Raw genomic sequence first — 14650 nt, 5'->3', positions numbered from 1 at the left:
TGTCTGATTTTCACCCTCCAGAGTATGAGAACTCACTACCCTTTCCCATTGTGAGTGATGGGAGACTGTTCCTACATTGGTGGCTGAGTTCTGAGCACTCATGGGTCCCCAAGCTGAGGCTGAACTCTGAGCCTGTCCACTTTCTCCCAGTGCATCTACTTTTTGTGGCATCTCTGATTTCAAAGTAGGCAGTGATTCAGTATAAGTCAGGTAGAGTTCCTCATCAGTTATATGGTGGTTTACAATTCACAGAGTGCCTTTCCTTTGGCCTAAGAGCCTTATGCAAGAGACTTTATCTGTCACAGTAAGCTGAAAAGCCCACAGAACAGTAGCGCTCTGTCCATCTCATTTGATGTCCCCAGCAGCCACTGTCAGAGAGAGCATTCTTGTCCTTCATGGTTTCAGTGGAGATGACGATGCAGAAGGGAGACCAGAGACCTTGGCCATCCAATATGAGCATACCAGTGCACTAGTGCACCTCTGGGAAGCACTCGTAGCTTCAGCATAAGTGTAAAGAATTCTTAGTTCACTGTTAGCCTTGTAATGTGTAAATATATTTGTTTGTGCAAAAATCAAACTTCCTCTTTTTTTTACATGTTAATGATAAGAGGTATAATTGATGCATAATAAACTGAACTTATTCCCTCTAACTTGCCAAAATGAGAAACACAAAGGGAGACAGAAGGGGCACCCTACTGTATATTCTCTAGACCTTTTAGAAAACATGGAGTGCTTTCTTTGGCCACATCCAGCTACAAGAAGGGTGATATTGCAGACGCCAAGGGATCGGGCACTGTTAAAAAGGAATGACAATCAGTCTTACCATGGCAAAACTGGAAGAGTCTACAACATCACTCACCATGTTGTGGGCATCACAATAAAGAAGAAGTTACGGGTAAGATGGTTGCCAAGAGAATTAATGTGCAGATTGAGCATATTGACCACTGTAAAAGCTAAGATGGCTTTCTGAAAAAGGTAAAGAAAAACAGAAAGAAAGACAAAGAGAAATCCACCTGGGTTCAACTGAAGTGCCAGGCTTCTCCACCTAGGAATCAAGCTTTATTAGGACAGTGGGAAGGGAAGTAATCTGAGTACTGGTACCCACACCCTGTGAATTCATTGCTTAATGTCCAAAAAAAAAATTAATTAAATAAAATCTAAAAGGAACTGAGACAGTAGAGGTCAAGTGTTTTTCTTATAAAATAATTAAAATAAATAAATTGCACTTACTTAAAGTTTGAGCTGGTGAATTTGACAGGTATATTCATAAACTACCAGTAAGACAAGGGTCTTTCCTATCCATTGCTCTGAATGTTTCTTTGCATGTCTTCATAATCGAGCCCCATTTCCTTGTGTTCCAATATAGGTGGAATCATATGGCACGCACTCTTAGTTTGGGTAAGTTTTTTCACTCAGTCTAAGCGTTTGGGGATTCCCTCATACTGTTGACTATAAACAGCTCGTTTCTGTTTATTACGGAGTAGCATTTCACTTATGTTGACACAGCACAGCTCACTTAGTAGCCAGTTGATGGGCATGTAGGTTCTTTCTAGTTTGGGTTACTACGAATACAGCTGCTTCAAACAGTCGTGTGTACAATAAATGCTTTCATTTCCATTGGGAAAATGCCTAGAATCAGAATGTCCACATCATGAGGTCACTTGTATCTAGTTTTGGGAGAAGTACTGACTTGTCAGAAGTTGAGAATTTAAGGTTCGCGGCCCTGTGACAGCCTGCTTTTTTGCATTCACACCATCACCTACCTCTTTCACCCTGGCCGCTCACAGGGACTCGGGGCAGCATCTCTGCAGTTTCGGTTTGCATCTTCCTGACAATGGGGATCATTTTCCCACATGCATTTCCTAGTTCTGTTTTTGTGAAGTTCCTTCACCGCTCCCTTAATGTTCTCTCAGTATGGGCCCAGCTCACTTACTCTTCACAATGTCACTTAATTAACAAAAGTTTTTATTTTATTTTAATGAAATCTAATTCACCAACTTTGTTTTTTAAGGTCCAGGTCCCTACCTGTTTTCTACCTCCAAAATCACCAAGATTTTCTCCCGGAACTGTATGGCTTTATGTGGTAGTTGTGATGACTATTCTTGGTTGTCAGCTTGACTGCAATTGAAACTAAAATCCCCGGAATGGAGGGGCATGGCTGTGAGGAATTTTGGATTAATTTGAAGTGGGATGATCTACCTCTAATCCAGATCTTTTGAGGTGGGAAGATCCAACTCTAATCTGGGCCATGCCTTCTGCAGGAAGCCTATATAAGGACATGGAAGAAGAAAGTGTCTTTCTTTGCCTACTTGCTCTTACCTCAGTAGCAAGTCCATTCCTTAATCTCCATTGGAGCCTACTTCTTCAGGATTCCAGCATATTCCAAAGACCAGCTGAGACAGTCAGCCTCATGGACTGAACAACTACTGGATTCTTAAAACTGTCGTTTATAGGCAGTCATTTTTGGATTAGTTGAATCACAACTTGCAAGTCATTCTAATAACTCCATATATATATACATACATATATATCACATCAATATTGTATTAGTTGGAAATTTAGTTAATTTCATATGTAGATGTATCTTTATCTATGTACAGATATATATATATATATATAGAGAGAGAGAGAGAGAGAGAGAGAAAGAGAGAGAGAGATTCATTCTGTAAGTTCTGTTGCTCCAGAGAGCCCTGCCTAATACAATGGTATGAATGAGAATGGTTCTCATATACTTGAATATTTGGTCCCTAGTTAGTGGAACTATTTGGGAAGATGCCGGGGCCAGCCGGGCAGAGTCGAACGGTTCTTGAGTTGGGTGTGAGGATTAAAATTAATAAAATAAACACACAGCACACAGGAAACTTTTTAAAGGTCCAGACTCGACAGCCATAGCAAAAGGCAGACTGCTGCAGCAAGCAGTGCCAGCAGCCAGTCTCCAGTGCTGCCTCATCCTCTGCCTCCAGCCTTCTGACCACTTTATTCTTTGAGGAGTTACTCTAGCCAGTAAAACATCTCAGAACAATAGGTTAATTTGCACAAGGAGCCTGAGGAAGAGGTGTAACCCTCACAAGCTATCCCACCTGTTGTCACAAACAAAAGGAGATGGACTTGCAAGTTCTCCTCTGCCATTAGTAAAAAACCTCCAAAAGCCATCTCTCCGCAGAGATTAAAATATCAAAGCAGGCCGCTGAGTCACGGCTCCAGACAGGAAGAATTAGGAGGTGTGACCTCATTGGAGCAGGTGTGTCACAGGGAGTGTGATTTTGAAAATTCAAAAGCCATGTCATGTCCATGCTCACTGCTGCCTGCAGATGAGGATGAAAGTCTCAGCTATTGCTCTAGCACCATGCCTGGCAGCCTGTGCCAGTCTTCCTGCCATGATTGTCATGGACTAACTTCTGAAACTATAAGTAAGCCTCTAATTAAATGCTTTCTTTTATGAGCTTACTTTATCATGGTGTCTCTTCACAGCAATCAGAACAGTAATTAAGACAGAAGTTGGTACTAAGGGCTGGGATATTTCCATGACCAGCCATGCTGTTTGTTGAAGAAATATGAAAGACTTTGTTACTTTGGCCTGGAAAAGTGGTTGGCCCCTTTAAGAAGGGAATAATGGACCATTTTAATAGGAGAATGGAAGACAAAGTTCTGAGAGCAAAGTAAACTGTGGAGGCCCAAATCAAGATGTTTTAGGAGGTAATAACACTAGAGACCATTCTTGAGATATTTTGGCAAAGAATGTAGCTTCTTTCAGCCCTTGTGTAAAAATTATATGCCAGCAGCTAAATTAAAGTTTTGGACTTAATTATCAGATTTTTCAAGACAACCTAGTATTGACTATGTCACATGCTTATTAATGATTTCTCTTATCTACAATGAAATAGAGCAAGTGGGGCAAAGGGAAATACAAAATGTACATTGTGAGGAGAAAAGAGAAATAAAAAATTTAATGTTGAAGCTAATGCATGTTCTTGAGTTGCCGAGAACTTTAAAGAAAGGCCCAACACTAACTGGAGTAAAAAGATCCATAGCCTCAGGGCAAGACCCCACACAGCCAATCCTGAAACTTGTGAAAAAGAATAAGCCCGAGAGATTTTTCTCCACTTAAAAAACATCAGCAAACCAAAGCTTATACAGGTGTAAGTCACAGAGTGGGCTAAGTTTCAGCCTAAGCAAGCAGCAGAACTTGGCAGCTTTAGCCACATCATTCTAGCTTTATCAAGAAGGTTATAGTAGTAAAATGGTTGTGGAAACTTCTTTTCTGGTTAAGGAAAGCTGCCAAGGCCAGGATTGTGACAGGGAAGTTCTCTCTGGAGGCCCAGAGAGGCCATCACATGAAGCCATGAAAGTGAAGCCTGAATTGCATTGGGAACCCCAACATTTTAGAGATACCAGAGTGTGGAATACAAGCCAAAAGGAGCTTCATGCAGGGAGTGGAAACAGCCCAAGAGAGAGAAGTGTGTTACAATAAGCAAAGCTGGAAGGAGTAGGAGATCTGAAGAGCCATCTAATAAACCCTTTAATATCAGACATGAAGATGCAGAATTTGGAGTTTGCCCTGCTGAGTTTCATTCTTGCTTTGAAGTTCAGCATTTTCTCATTATGCTCCAGTTCCTCCCTTTTGTAATGATAATATATATTTTGTGCCATTGTATGTTGGAAGGATGTAATCTGGTTTTTTATTTTTCTTTGACATGGGGTGATAGTTAAGAGATTGCTGAGTCCAAGAAGAAACTGTGTTTTGAAGTAGTCGTCAACAGGTGAAAGACTATGGGGTCTTTTGAAGTTCAGCTGGTATATTTTGTATGTTTTTACATTATGGTATGGCTACAAGCCTATGGCCAGAGAATGGAATGTGGTGGTTTGAATGAGAATGGTCCCCATAGGCTCAGATGTTTGAAGATTTGGTCCCCAGTTAGTGGAACTGTTTGGGAAGAATTAGGAGGTGTGGCCTTGTTTGAAGAGATGTGTCACTGGATGTGGGCTTTTGAACTTTCAAAATGTCCAAAAAGAGACTGCCAGGCTCTGTCTGTCTATCTGTCTGTCTCTTGCCCCTCCCCTCCACCTAGTGTCTGCAGAACAGAATATGAGCTCTCAATTACTGCTCCAGCACCATTGCCTGCCTACCTGCTGTCATGCTTCCCACCATGATGGTTGCTCCATAGCAACCCTCAAAAACCAGAAGCAAGCCAGCAATTAAGAGCTTTCTTTTATACAGAGTTAATAAAATGTAACTGATAAAAAAAATAAAAAAAATAAAGTAATAAAAAAAAAAGAGCTTTCTTTTACAAGTTGCTTTGGTCATGGTGTCTCTTTGTAGAAATAGTAACTGTAACTTGAGTTGACCTTCTGGCTTGTTTGCTTGCTTTGTTTTGTTTGTTTAAATAGAACTATCTAGTTGCATTGTTCACTGAGAAGGCCATCTTTCTGTGTGGAAGTTGACCAGGTATGTACGGAGTCCCTGTTCTGTTCTGCCAATAAGTCTATCTACGGTTATACCTCATCATCATAACTACTTTTTACTTATCTGATTATTATAATTCTTTCACTTCATATATGATTTTACATAATTACTCTTTAATATTTTCACATCAGTTGGTCTAATTACTTTTGCTGTGATAATGACCAAACTCCTTTTTTTTTATAATTTATTTAATTTTATGTGCATTAGTATGAAGGTGTCAGATCCCTTAGAACTGATGGTATAGACAGTTGTGAGCTGCCATGTGGGTACTGGGAATTGAACCTGGGTCCTTTGGAAGAGCGGACAGTGCTCTTAACCACTGAGCTATTTCTCCAACCCATGACCAAACTCTTAAGAATTTTTGCAATTAAAATTCCACCTAGTCTATGTTTCTGCAGATAGAAAAGCCTTTCATTGTTCTTTGTCTGTGTATGGAAATGTGATAAAACATACAGTGGTTCTTTATCCCACAGCTTCTGTTCCTGAGATGATTACCTCAGGTGTTGATTTTAAACACACACACACACACACAAATAGATAAAAATCATATACATATGCAAATGTAAATCCCAGTGACACAAAATAGATACAATGGAGTAGGTGGGGAAGAGTCCTTTTCATCCTCTGTGATGACCAGCATTATCATTGCTCTCATCATGGAATCAAACATGCTTTGTTTCCAGTGTTAATCCAACATATGCAAACCATTCTTTCCCATTTTGCCTCACTCACTGACTCTGCTGGAGCCCTTCCATCAGCTTTCGATGATGCCTGGGTTCCAGATTCGGAACTCCAGGAGGCATATTGAAGTGCCTTGTGGTTTGAATTTGTATTTCCCCATTGATTAACAGTGTTAATCAGAACAGCATTGTTGAGATTTAATAGAAAACTCTGCTGTCATTACCTTCTGAGGACAATTTAAATTCTTCATAGATTTATAACTGAACTTTCTCATATGATACTTTTTCAAGGATCTTGCAGTTACCTATCTTGCGACCATTCTGGTTTTTTTCCTGATCAAATTAGAATTTCATTACCCAAATGGATGTCTGAAAACAAGATTTCATGAAGTACTTTCTCCTTTGGATTTAATTATGTTTTTCAATGTAAATAAGAGCTGTCCTGCAGCAGTCCTGAGAAGGCCCCGCTGATGCTTTTTTTCTACTGAGAGGTTAATTTTCTCCCACTGTGGAGGTCTGTATCAGGACGAAGCTTGTAGTCTCTGACCACAGTCCCAAAAAATAAAGTTTTAAAAAATGGTGTCTGTCTGTGTGTCTGTGTGTCTGTATGTGTCTGTGTGTGTCTGTGTGTGTCTGTGTGTGTATGTATCTGTGTTGGTGAATGTGTGTGTCTGTGTATGTGTGTATCTGTGTGTGTCTGTGTGTCTGTGTGTGTATGTCTGAGTGTGTAGCCATGTCAATGACTTGGGAAAGGGAAAACAATGAACTGTAACCACCAAGCTTCTATCTCTGCCTCCTTGCTTGATGAAACCAATCAAATTTATGTTCAACTGTAAGCAAAACACTCTAAGAAGTGAGGAAAGCTCTGGTGAGCTCTCTCTTGGCTTTTTTTTTTTTTTTTTTAAGGAAGGAGGAGTAGGCTGACAGGCAACATTGTTAAATGTTAAATCAAAAGCTGAAAAGTCATTGAATGTAAAATAATTCAGATTCTGAGTGAGAGAGTTCAGGGAGGGACCACTCAGAAGGAAGGGGAAAAAATGTCAAACCAGCAGTAATTGAGGGAAAAGTCAAGTAGAGGGTGGACGAGGAATGATGAGGCCCCAAGAAGACAGATGGGGATAAACAGGAGAAACTGCTGGCTCAGCAAGAAGTACAGGCCAGCAGCTGAGGGCCCCACCCTGGGGCAACAAGGCTCTGAGAACGGGGGGGGGGGGGGTTGGGGGAGGGGGGAGCTGCCAAGACCTGGAATATGAATTAAGGAGGGTGACCTTACAGAAATAGGAAAAATGACCTTTCCATAAAATCTGGAGAGAAAAGACGAGGATATTAACTAGCTAGGAATAAAAGTCATCGCAGGTTGGGGTTATAAGAGTTCTTTAGAGATCATGGCACTGGACCTTTGCATTTTCCTGCTGGCTAACAGCCAGAAAACATGAACCGTCTGTCCAAGCAGATCCTCAGAGTATAATATGTCTGCATGTTTTAAAAAGGAAACAGTCTTCCTAATCTTTAAAGCAACGGTATATACTTTTGGAAGACAAAGTTTTCTTAGTTTTGTTGTTGTTTTCCTTTTGTTCTTTTCTCCTTTTCTTTCTCTCTCTTTTTCTTTCTTTCCTTCTTTGTAAAAAGACAATCTCATGTAGCCCAGACTGGCCACAAACTTGATGTGTTATCAAAGTTGATTCTGAATTTCTGACCCTCCCACCTCTGGGCTTGCAAGTGTGTGTGTGCTATCACATATACATCAGGCAATGATGGGGCTCTGTGCGTGGGGCTCAGGCAAGCACTCCTATAACTCAGGCACATTCCTGACCCCAGCTACTTTTTAAAATGTCTTAGTGTTATGTAACTCTCAGCACTGTCACATCCCTGTTTGAAAAGCACCAATGTCGTTAGCTTTCCTGAGAACCAAAGTTTATTTTGTTAGATTAATTTAAATGCTGTTTTTAAATTATTTAAAATAAATATCATCTGCATATTTAGTGCTACATCAAAAGTTCCATATGCTTTAATTAAAAGCTTCCATATGCTTTAATTAAAAACCAAACAAATTAAAAAAAAACAAAACTAACCAAACAAAAAACAACCAACTAACTAACCAACCAAACAAACAAAAAACCAACAGGCCTACTATTTGAACAATGTCATGGCATACAAGTTCAATCAGGGAAATATTGTATGGCAGAGACAATGAGTGTAAGATCAAGGTCTCATGGTTACTGCCTTCCTGCCCAGCCTAGGGCTCTCTGGAGCTGCAAGGAGAGCTGGTTCTTCTGACCTCCCCTCCTGTCTTCTTCCAGCCTGTCTTCTACATTACCCTCAAATTTACCTTCCTACCTTCTTTTCTTTTTCTTTCTTTTTCTCTCTCTCTTCCTTCCTTCCTTCCTTCCTTCCTTCCTTCCTTCCTTCCTTCCTTCCTTTTTTTTTTTCCCATTAGCTTCTAACTTTGGTTTTTGAGGTAGGGTTTCATGAAGCCCAAGTAGGCCCAGAACTCACTAGGTAGCTGAGGCTAGCCTTAAACTCCTGATCCTCCTGCCTCCACCTTCCAAGTGCTGGGATTACAGGCATGCACCACTCCCACACAGATCACAGCTACCTTTCTTGAATGGATATCTGGTCATAGCGCTCTCTTACCAACTCTTTTGGCAGAAACTCAGTAGCAGCAGTCCACAGTGACATCCACCCCCACCCTCACCTGAACTGCCCCTACCACTACCCACTTAAGTTCTGCAGACTGATCATCTCTTATTCTTTGCCTGTGGGGCTGGCTTCTCATCTCTCTCTCTGCTGTGACTGCTTCTGTCCCTCTTCACATCCTTCCCTACCTAGAGATGACTCTGTTACCATCTGGTGGGGCAAGTAAAAACTTCCTTGCTTTTGTTCAAGTTCTCCTTAGGCTCAGTGGTGCCTGGGGATAGACTCCTTTTCCTCTGACATTAAGCTATTGAGTTGATACCTGTGGGGCCAAAGCACTCTGCTTTCTAAAGAGATTGGTTACCCAAGACTCAGAGCAGCAACAGCATCTCACTCTTTGAAGACATTTATTTGAACACCTGTAATGTCTCATTGCGTTTTTCAGGGCACACGTGTGTGTTACAGAAAGAAGCAGTGGATTTCAAACTTCAACAGTGCTTGTAAGATTCATCTAAAAGGTCTCTTTAGAAAGCAGAGTGCCTTGGCCTCACCTCCAGAGATACTGATTCAATAGCTCGGTGAAAGCAGGGTCCCTAGGCACTGCTGAGTCTAAGGAGAGCTTATCCAAACACAAGGGAGCCTTCGCTTGCTCCAAGCACCCATTTGCCAACGGAGCTGGTCTGTTCTACCCACTTCTCCCCAACCACTGGGTCCCCAGAATATCAGCTCCAGAGATACCAACACCTCCTTTCTCCCCTCCCACTCTCTTGGAGCTAGAATATGCAAAACTCATTTATATTCCCACAAGTAGGTGAGAATACATTCCAGGCCATCACCATTCAATAATGGAAGCTTTGTGCAAAGTAGTGACAGGTGAAAGAAATGGTTTCATTTTTCACTCTGACAATTGGGTGAAGCAGATTCCTGGCAGTTCTGCAAAGGTTTCATGCCCACATAGTTACCCAAGGGATCTGCTTAGCAACCAAGAGTTGCTGCAAGGGAGGATGAAGCAGATGCTTCTCCCAGCAGCATCTTGGGCTGAGCTGCTGAGGAGCTGGATGGAAGAGGGGCAGCCCTTGTTTGTTCCCTGGACCCCCAGAAGCCAGTCCTGAATGCTCAGGCCCTTTTCTCATCCCCAGAACTTGCCATGCTAGGAGCATCTCTTCCACTGAGATTGCCTATACTTTGTTATATTTATTCTTTGTGTAACCATTTTGTTTCATTTTGTTTTTGAAGACAGTTTTTCTGTGTAGCCCTGGCTGTCCTGGATTCCCTTTGTAGGCCAGGCTGGCCTCAAATTCACAGATATCCACCTGCCTCTGCTCACCCCCCTCCAAGTGCTGTGATTACAGGCATGTACTAGTTAACCATTTTTTTTTAAGCTATAAAATTCAACCAATCTGTTGAAGTTTTGAAAAGATCCAATAAATAGTACCTTTCTTCTGTGCTTTACTTTTTCCTGTAAGACTGCTACCACAGACTGGCAATCATGACTGCAGACAAGTTGGCTCCCAATACTGAACTACAGGGCTGAATTAACCCCTGGGCTGAGGGCCTCCCACCCCTCCTGGCCTTCTCATGCATGGGGTCACTGCTTCCAATATTCTCATGAGCTGGGCTACTTCAAATGAATTGCTTCTGGCTGGTGGGGTAAGTATGAGTCGGAAGAGAAAGGGGGAAAACAGGGGCTAGAGAATTCTAGTTTCTTTTAAAACAGTCTAGGAACTCAGCACCCTTGTTTCCCTTGGGGTGCACGGTTGTCTTCCCAGGTAGAGCAAGAACATCGGGGAAAAGGAGATTCACACACAGTCCCAGGCCCCAGAGATACTCTGTGCTTGGGTGAACTGGAAAGAAGGTCTGGAACTTGTTTTGTTGAATTCTTCTCTGCACAGTGAGATCTCCTGATGGGGACCAATCCCAGGCTCCCTCAAGCTGGCAGAGGAGAGAGCCTCTGCCAGCCAACCCTTACCTGAGATACCGTCTCTGTTAAGAGAACAAAGGTGCTTGCAGAGACAGCCAGAGAGGAAGTGACCTTAAATCTGGCTGGGGTCCAGCCTTCCTACGTTACTGCTCTGAGAGCCACACTCTCCACAGCCCTGGAAAAGAGAGCGAAGAACTGACTGCTAGCAGAAACTTTTAAGTCCACCACAGAAAGAAGTCGAATGCTCGAGGTGGGTTTACAACCAAATATGTGGCACAAACAAAACTTAAAAATACACTTCATTAAAATTTCAACATAAAGGAAAAATAATTAAACACATTAGGCTGAAAAGAAGAGAAATTAAAAGCTTCAAATTAAAAAAAAAAACAAAATGTTGGACATTTTGTGTATAGGAAATTTAAAAGTTAGAATTCTAATTAAAAGATATTCAGGGTGTATTTTTAAAACAAGATACAACTAGAAGAGATTTAAAAATAACATAAACAGATAAACTCCAGTAGAGACTGAAACCCAAAAATTTATACTACAAATGATTAAAATAAAAACCAAGATCCACGGGGTAGTTATTAAAACGTGTTAGCAACACAAACAACAGAAGGCTCCCACAGATGTTATCCTGAGATAACGCACATGCACAGAGAAACAGTTCATTTTGGTTGACCATTTAGAGCTGGTGAGTTCCACCCACCAGGAACTGAGAAAAAAAAAAGAAGTGATCCCCTTATAGGCCACACTCCCAGTGCCCTAAAGACCTCTCCTGGTGCCCCACTGCTTAAAATTCCTGTGACTTCCCCAATAGCTAAAAATAAAATGGAAGTGAATCTTTGGGGGGAGGGGACATTTACCATCCAAACTCTAGTTTCTAAATTGTCAGCACCCACACGGTGGCTCACACAATCTGAAATTCCAGCTCCAGATGATCAGACCCCAGCAAAGAAAGAGATGACTTGGAGGTGTGAAGCAGAGAGTCCATTCAAATCAAGGGTAGGGGGTCCAGAGCTGGAGGCACCCCGTGGTCTCACCTGTCTTCTCATGTGTGTGCATCAAAATGCAGATGCCAGTCGTCAGGAAGTGCGTCTTGAATAAAGTTGCTAAAGCTCCCCCACGTGGAATTACATGTTCTCACTGTATTGGCTCAAAACTGAGCAGAAGAAAGCATAACCTAAAGAAACCAGAAATAGTTCTTAGGGTTTTTTTTTTTTTTTTTTGCCAAATTTCTTTGAAAAATTGTAAATGCATGAGAATCTAAAATTTGATAATCAGCTAACAAGTATTTGCTGAGTATCCTGCATTAGGGGGCCTGGCAAGCTTTCCTGGAAGTGACTAGGACAGACATCCTGGCCTAGTCAGACAGCCATGAGGCTGAATCAAGGCCAGTGCTCATTTACGAGGGCCTGTTCTGACGATGTATTTGAATGGCATTTATTCCTTCTGGACTCTCACAGGTCCATTTTTATTTTACCAGTGAACATTTTATAAAAGGATAGGCTGTATCTCCCTCTTTCCCCCACCGTCTCTGCCCCAGATGGAATAGCAAACCTGATTACACAGTCCAAGCAACAGCAGGCAGGACACATTGCCAAGAGCAAGGGTGACATTAGACATTAGACATCCAGACCTGGGTTTTCTTGCTCAATACCTTGTTTCTTAGTCTGTTCCTGCTGCTATAACAAAATACCTTAGTCGGGGCACTGTATAAACAACAGAAATTGATGAGTTAAAGCTTTGGAGGCAGCAAAATTCAAGATACAGATGTCAGCAACGTCCATTATCTAGTGAGGGCTTGTGCCTTCTTGTTGAGTCCCCAAATAGGCTCCCTTAGTCCTCTGGTAGAAGTGTCCTGATTCCTGGTGAGGGTGGAGCCTCATGGTCCAATCACCCCTCCCCCAAAGATTTTCCCCATTAAAACCATCCTATCTGGAGGTTAGGCCTGAACATAGGCACAACTGATAGAACAACACAGCATAGCTCTGAGTGACTCAGCTTCTTGCACGTCTCATCAGCCTATTAGTAACAGAAAAGCTGCAGGAATGAAAATAACCCAAGCATTACTGTCTCCTACCCTAACATATGGCCAACCATACTTCCCAACTCAGCCCTGTTGTTTTGAGGAGTGTCTGTGGCATCTCAGGCCATACCACTGATGTTCTGTGGTTCCCTCAGCTGCACACCTCCCTGCTGGTAAGGTCTGAGTGTCATGTCACTTAAGGACCCTATGTCAGTGTCAGGTGGGAACTGGGGAGCAATCAGGGAGCTTATCCCTGAGCCTTCCACAGACTGAGAGAAAGGAGGCATGCCAGCCATGCGATCACAGTTTCTCCCTCTGTTGGTCGGTTGAAATCTTAGTACAGGGTCTGTTTTAGTTTCAATATTGGAATTCTGCACCAAGCAGAAAATGAGCCCTGTGTAAGGCATTTTTCCATTCTGGATATTTTTTTCTTCATCATCTTTAAATGTAACCTGCCCTTTTCATGTCAGTTTGTGAAACTCCCATGAGTAAATGGTGAGCAAGCTCTCTTTAAAGGTGCAGAAGTCTCTCCAACAACTGAAATATGGGAGCTGATTGCTTTTGTTGTCTATCGGCCCAACGTGGCAAATTTGTGAAAGGCTGGATTCTTGTTTATTAATAAAAATCTCACTGGCTTACCTCGGCCTTCAGCCACCAAAAAAAATTGAACTATATATAAAATACTTATATATTTTAGTTTTATCCTGTCAAGAGACATGACGTTATAGATATTGGGAAAGGAGAATGAAGATACAAGGTGACTGCTGTAAAAAAAAAAAAAATTAGAAGCATAGACTTCATATAGGCATCTTTATTTGACAGACTGGATAAGTAACATAATTTAGTTCAATAGTTCTTGAAGCAAAGCTACAAAGACCGATCATGAGATTAACCAATATGAGAACCAGTATTATTGCCATTTCAACCATGCCTCTGGCTCAGCAGACATTGCTAATGGGTTGCAACAGGCTTTTTCTCTGACCTGAGGCTAGACTCACATTTCTCCTCACCAAAAAGCTTCATGGTTTGCACTGGAGTTAACATCCAAATGAAACAACTGGGTTTCATTATCATTATTATTCTAAAATATTGAAAACCCATATAACCACAGTAGTTGGAAGTTTCTTTTTAAAATCGATGTGGCCATGTGCTAGAGAAAACTGCTCAATGAAGCATTCAGTTAGTTGGTAGTGAGTTTGTGGAAAGATCATTTACCAGGAAAGGGTCTGAGCCTGCTGCAGTTGGAGCTCAGCAATTCCTGACTCCCTGAACTGTGTCATATATTTAAATACCTGTATATTTACATTTAGCCTAGGAGGTAAGTTAATAGAAATGAACTAAATTTAAAATGTAGCGTGAACTGGACAGCATAGACAGAACACTTTCACTACCTTGGCTAGGTCCCCAGCAAGCTAAAGAAAATCCCATTGCTGTCTTCCAGTTCTGCACAATAGCCCAGAAAGCCAGGGCTTAGCTTCCCTGGTGAGATTCAGTCTCTTTGACTTAATAGCCGGCACTAGCCTCTTTACTCATTCCCTCACCTCTGCAGTCAGAAGAACCAGCCTCAGAGCATGGAAAAGAGAAAACATACAGTTTCAAAAATAAAAATTATTTCCTTTGACAAGAAAGTTAAAAGGAAGAACAGATGGCACTCTCTAAAAAATGAAAATCTGGGATCAGAGAGAAGGAAAGAGCCAAGAACAAGGCTTGGGGTTGCTGCTGACTTTTTATTTTTCTGTCCTTCCAGCAGACTCCAAGTGACCATAGACGTTTCTATTAAACACACACACATACATGAACTCTGCTTGAAGATTTGGGCTGCAGAGAGAACTTTAGATTCAGCTGTAAGGAAGGGGCTGGCTCTTGTCCAGGTGTCTCATGGCCCTGTGATCTCCCATCCAGCCTGCTTGTCAGTTGTTCTG

At 41.8% G+C, this 14650-nt stretch overlaps 1 protein-coding gene and 1 pseudogene across 1 annotated transcript in view; one reads left to right on the top strand and one right to left on the bottom strand.

Moving 5' to 3' along the window:
* Mtx3 (metaxin 3) overlaps positions 1–14650 on the bottom strand; it is a 173750-nt gene that overhangs the window by 15829 nt on the left and 143271 nt on the right. The window contains exons 9-10 of the transcript XR_009589947.1: positions 11743–11882; positions 10748–10874 (exon numbers count right to left, since the gene is read on the bottom strand). The gene's annotated coding sequence lies outside the window, so the exon portion shown is untranslated. The remainder of the gene's footprint in view (positions 1–10747; positions 10875–11742; positions 11883–14650) is intronic.
* LOC132652514 (large ribosomal subunit protein eL21-like) lies at positions 651–1127 on the top strand (annotated as a pseudogene).

Source organism: Meriones unguiculatus, chromosome 2, assembly GCF_030254825.1.
Source record: "Meriones unguiculatus strain TT.TT164.6M chromosome 2, Bangor_MerUng_6.1, whole genome shotgun sequence".
In the NCBI taxonomy this organism is placed as follows: Eukaryota; Metazoa; Chordata; class Mammalia; order Rodentia; family Muridae; genus Meriones; species Meriones unguiculatus.
Note: the sequence above shows the minus strand (reverse complement) of the source record. Positions and strands in the feature narration are given on the sequence as shown.